Source organism: Corvus brachyrhynchos, unplaced genomic scaffold, assembly GCF_000691975.1.
Source record: "Corvus brachyrhynchos isolate BGI_N302 unplaced genomic scaffold, ASM69197v1 scaffold162, whole genome shotgun sequence".
Taxonomy (NCBI): Eukaryota; Metazoa; Chordata; class Aves; order Passeriformes; family Corvidae; genus Corvus; species Corvus brachyrhynchos.
In genome coordinates, this window is record NW_008236696.1 from 602,814 (window position 1) to 609,118 (window position 6,305).

Consider the following 6,305-nt stretch of genomic DNA (forward strand, 5'->3'; position numbering starts at 1 on the left):
GCAGTGATGTCGAACACATGAAGCTCCTGAAGGCAGTTGGGGCTCACAGGTCTGGGTGCTCAGGCTTTCAAGGACCAGTGTACTGACCACTGAAGTTTGGGCATTTTAAACACTGTGGGAGGGGTGCCCAGGAATGCAGATTTGTCTCACACAAAGAATCACAGATTCATAGAATGGTTTGGGTTGGACAGAATCCTAAAGATCATCTCGTTCCAACCCAACCTGCCATGTGCAGGAACACTTTCCACTAGACCAGATTGCCCAAGGCTCCATCCAACCTGACCTTGCAAATATGCTGGCACATCCTTCTGCAACCTTGGTTTTTGGGAGCAGCGGTTCCAGACACTGAGCTGTCACAAGAGGAGAAGCATCGTCTGATTTTTCTGGAATTGCCCATTTGCAATGCTGGGCAGAGATTCCTCTAACAGCACGACTGCCAGCAGCATCAGCAGGATGGTTGCAGCCTTGGGTTTGTGACTCTGAGCTTTTCCCTGGTTTTGGGTAGTAGGCTGTACTTTCAGTAATTACCACTTTGATGAGATAACACATTTTCTGTACCAAATCTCACTGTTAGAGTGGACAAGGGCTGCCTTTGTATCACTGAAACTGTAGACCTGGGCTATCAGAGGGTTTCTTCTAGAATTATGCTCCTTTAAAAACTGTCTTTGCTTTAACAACACACAGGAGGAAATCTCTGTAATTACTGGGCTGTGTTTTCTTCTTCTTTCCTCAGTGGATCCATACTTTTACACCACAGAATGAAAGTCGTTATGGTTTGCTGCAGGCCAGACAAGAGAGCTTTTTTCATTTGACATAATTCACAGAATGGGTTATTTATTAATGTGTGAGGCTCTCTAAACAAAATGGATTTTTACTCTTGTGAGAGTCTGGCTGATACATCATTATGACAACTTATTTCATTTCTGGGTAGCATTTTGAACTCAGTGACGAAAACACAAATCCTTCAGTAAAGAACTGATTTAACATTTCGGCTTCATCATCCAAACCAGGAAAAAATTCCCCTGAATATCAAATACAGGACCTGAAAATCCAGTATTTTTAAACCTCTAGTTTTATTTTGAAGATTGCTGGTTTTACAGAGATTCCTTTATTCCCCACCAAGAAACTGCTGGGCTTTTCCCTCTCAGTGCTGACTCTCACTCATCAGCAGTCTTTCTACCTTTCTGTAATAATTCAGTAGGAGTCCGAACTGGCCTTTTACACAGTAAGCACATCAAGCTTACAAACACCACTCAGCTCTTGCTGAGTTTCAAATGCATTTATCTTTTGTATGTGCACATGGTCTCATTAATTACTTATCGTGTTCCATCAGCAGTTATACAAATGTAATTGATTATGCCTCACTTCCCTGCTTCCACTATTTTGGCTATCAGCTAATTAATGCAGGAGTGGTTCTCAAACAACTGCTTTCCTCAGAAGAAGCTGGAAAAACGCATTCTTCAGTCCCAAGCCTACTAAAGGTTCCAGAAGCAGCAGTAGTAGCATATGCAAATCAATGGGAGCTTTTTGCATATGCAAATAGGAGCCTCGAGCTGGGGGAGAATTTGGCTGGTTGTAACCTGTGTCTCTAAATTCCTCAACAAAAGCCTGAGGTAGGTTCAATGCACTTCCAAGGAAGTAAATAGCAGCTCCTGCTGATTTTATTACATTGTGTTGCTTATTCTTCTCATTCACTAGGACAAAACCCCCTTGCCTTACATGAGTAATTCTGCTGCATTTCAGCACAACTGATTATATGAGTAATGTGATCACAAGTGGATCAAAGATGGTGATTTAAAATAGAATTCATGTGTTTAGTTGTTTATCATCATCAGTCAGGCAAAGGCACTGCAACACCTAAGTGATGTGTGGAGTGAGTAATACCTGGCGCTGTAGCAGGAAGACTTTTTGATGTTTCTCAGTGAGTTACAAACTCACATCTAACACTAAATCAGTCTCTAGTATGGTACTAGAGAAGCAGAATTAAATGAAGAATTATGTGTTCCTAGAAGTGATAATAGCATAAAAGAGTATTATAATATTCCTGAGCTATGCACACGCACCGCCCGGAGATGTCCTTATGTAGCAAGAGAATCAGTGTGAGCCAACCTGATTACCTTAACTTAAAGTAGCCAATTGCATCCTTGCTCTTAGCCTCCCTTAGCAGTGAGCCCCAAAACCCACCCTCCTTCCCTGAGACAGAACATTTTGTCTCCCAGTTACAGTCAGTAGAGTCTCCCCATGGTGTGCTGCCCTGCCTGGCAAGCATAATTCCACTGGTGTGCCCGCACACAAGTGAGAGGAGAGCTGCTGAAATATTATTGCTGTGATTCCTGTTTGTGCCAGAGCTCTCAGCCAAAGGAACTTGACATATTGCTTCTTTCTGTCTTAATTTACTTCGAGCAGAGCTGGTGACCCCGGTTATTAATTGCACATCTCCTGGTCCCTGTTGCTTCCCAGACGGTTGTTTAATGAGTGGAACACATCTGCTGTTGCCCAGGTGTCTTAGACAAGGCTCTGGAGTATCCAGATGCTTCCTGAGCACATTTCTTCGGGGCTGCAGCAGCACGAGACCTGTGCCCAAAGCTTCCTGCCTGTTCCCTGAGAGTGAAGGATAGCCAGGAGAGGCAGATGCTCCCTTCACTACTAGCCCAAATCCTACCTGGAGCCATTGCTGAGCACCACGGGGCAGTGGCTCATCTAGCACAACTCAACAGGTCCATCATTAAGACCTGGATCAATGGCGCTCAGGCACAGGTTTAAAGCTAAGTTTTAATTGTGCTGCTGTGGGTGGAATGCGCCCAGGTGTGCAAGTGATGCACAAAGGGGTGTATCCACCCTTAGCTTTAAAAAACTTCATTGAGGAAGGCTCAGCCCACACTCAGGGAGCTGAGGATGTGCAGGAGGAACGGACCAAACCACTAACTGAGGTCATGGTCACCCACAAACAAGAGCCCATGGCTGCTGAGAGGGGCAGCCCTAAGCCCACACGTGTGGTTTCATAGATGTTTACTGAAGTTTTGACACAGATACACACCCATAGACAGTTGTAGCATGGAAACAGAAACCCATTTCCCTGTAGGCAGCAAGCCACTTGGATCCTGTACCTCTGCCCCCTCAGAATTAGGATGTGGTGCTGGAAGTACATGTGCTGCAAAAGCTCTTCTTCTGTTCACCTGCCAGGTGGATTTAATTTATGGTATCATGGCTTTCAATGAATTATTGATACGGTGACTGTGCAGAGGAACAGAAACAATAGTCATGTGCTGCGTGGCTCCACCTCTCTGGCTTTGTTTCATAAGTGCCTGCGCTTCACTCTGACAGTTTTATTGTGGGAAAAATAGTTTTCTCTTAGAGATGTTCCAGCCTGGTGACAGCAAGGGATGGGCTGTGGTGGCAGCATAATGCTGGCTAGAGCACCCAGACCCCTGAAGATGATTGCATAGTCTGGAAGTAAGACTGCTATTCAGTGAGCCAAGGAAACTCAAGAGAATTTTTCTTGATATACAAGGAAAATTTGCTGTTTCCAGTTCTTTCAAGTTTGGCATTTTCCTGTTGACAACTATAGCTTAGCTACGTCTCATTCCTTGTAAATGAAAAATGTCTTAGGAATCTCTGTGGATCTGACTCTGCTCCCATTTACACGTGGGTGGTTTAATGAGTTCAGCAGACTCACCCTGGACTGAGGTGAGACTCTCGCCAGGTTTTCATATCCATAGGAAGCAGCTGGAAAATGCCTGCTGTATTTCTGGGCTCTGGATACTTTGCATCCCTAGATCTACTGTCTCTTACAGACTGACAAGCTCAGACCCAACCTTCATATACTGTAGAGGGCGCAAATTTGGGAGTGATTTGGGGATTTAAATTTTTTTAAAATTAATATGAAAGTCACAAACGCTGCCCCCCTGCTAATGTTGTTTTTGTGTGACGTACAGATCCCACTGCCACACACAGCTGAAGAATTATTTCCTTTGTTTTTACATTCTTATTTTTTAAATGTCTTAATAAACCAAACAACCTTTTTGCTTAAATGTTATGATGATTATTTTATTAGCTCAGGTGCTCTGAAAGCAAAGTTTTGATTATTTAGGGGCTAAGAAGTCAGTTACAGACTGGTCTGTTATCTTCTTTGTTTGCTTGGCTTCATGAGGAGCTCAGGATTGTGTTTATGTTTGTGTAAGTTATTGCTGTATATTTTCTTGAATGTTGCAGGGCTTCAGAGGAAAACCATTAATTTAGCCATTAGGAGGTTTTCCTGTTCTCATTGGATTTTCTAGAAAATCTCCTGTTGCCTTTAAGGGAACATGGAAGAAATCTTATTATATGTGCGTGATTTCAGAACTGAGAAAACAGACTGTCTTCATAAGGAAGTAGTGTCAAATCAGCCTACAAATATATCCTTTGAAATAATTTTGGCTGGAATCCTTTCTGATATGATCCCATCTGAGACTCTGAAGTTACACAAAGAATAAACTTTCATCATTTTCATATAATCCAAAAAAAATTAGAGAAGGATAAGCTATGTCTCGAATTGAGAGTCATGAATAACTCCCTGAGGAGAATGCTTCCCTTTACTGCAACATGCACAAAGATTCTTTTTGGGGAGAGTCAATTAATGAAACGAGTTGGAGAACTGGGGGATTCAAGATACAAGTTGGTCAGTCATTTGTTCTGCTCTTGGCATGTGGTTAAAAATCCCACCCACTGGGGAGGTTGTACTTATCTAGAGGGGCGGCTGGGGCGCCTGGGAGTAAAGCTGTAACATCTCTGTGCCTTATTTGGGGAATTAAGGATCAAAGGTACCATTAAGTCCTCCGAGTTAATTCTGTCTGAGTCTCAGGCCATTAGTTTCCAGGCAATTGCTCCTGCAGGGAGCCCAATGACTTGCTTTGGCTAAGTTGCGTATTTTGGGAGGACATCAAATCTTGACATAAACAGATGGAGAATCCAGCAGGTTTTCTGATGGCTCCTTCATCAGGTCATCAGCACTCCTCTGTTCAAAACTGTGATCCCTCCCTTAAATTGGAATGTTTTGGCTTTAGCATCTCAGCACTAGTGCATGTTGTGCCTCTCTTTGGCAGACGGAGGAATAACTCAGTGCCTGGTAATTTCTTTCTGCAGAGGCTCTTAGATTCAAGGATTCACATCACCTCCCACCCTGCTTTTTAATGAAGTGAGTTCTCAGGTGCTGTAATTTCTCCACTGTAAGGGCTTTTCTTTCCTTGTTTTTTTTTCCTTACTTCCAATTTTGTTGTCATTTTTGTTGATGTCTGCTGTACTCTAGCAGTCTATTTTCAAGGGATGAGGTAAATTTCCTTTCTACATCTCCACTTACTGAGGAGTAGCTAAACAAGCCTTTTTTTTCCCTTGCTCTTGTTCAATGACTTGTCTTATCACAGCTATTGCATCCGTGCTGTCTTCTCAGATACGTACTGCACATTTGAGTCCATGTCAAGAGGACCCAAGATTCTTTGTTGGCACTATTTACTACTCATCAGTAACTGTTTTGTTGGAAAAGTTTACCACCTTTGATAGATGAAAATGGGAAATCAGACCTTGGACCTCTGCAAGACCCCCTAACTCTCTGTTCTCACACAACAGGGATTCCCCATGGAGCAGCACATTTTAAGAACAGATACTGAGTTTAATCGAGGTAACTTTTCTCTCTAGTGTTGTTTTTGGCTTGTTTGAGGGTTTTTGTTTGTTTACAATATGTTTTTCAGCTCTGGTAAGTCACATGCCTTAGCAATGTGTACCAATAAAACAAACAAACGTAAATATCTTTAGCAATCAGGCTTTTAGTCTCATGACAGTTTTTGGGCAGTTAAACAAATGCCTTGGCATGCTGAAATGTACTTGCCTACTACTCAGGGACACTGGGAGAATTAATTACTTAATACGCTAGATTAAATCAGACATGGTTCTTTTAAGACAAAGATCTTCTCTGGGGTCGGCCAGACACGGCTTCCCCCTCGTCTCCAGGGTCGGTGCTGATTTCAGAAGCCCCGTGTTAGAGCACTCTCGGCACAGCCTGTGACAGGAGGGCACTAAGCCGATCTGTATAAACTATCGTTTAATAGGCCACGAAACCGGGGCTGCAGAGCACTTGTGACAGCAGAGATTAGGCGTTTCAACAGTGCTGCTGGAGCACACCTCGCCGGGACCGAGGCGGGCAGGCGGCTGGTACCAGGCAGTTCCAAAATACCCGTGCGGAATCAATAAACAGCACGGAGTCGGGGTGACGTAAAGAGGAAGCCAACTCCATTACCGGCCTCCAAGTCGCAGGGAGTTTTGCAGGCGACGGG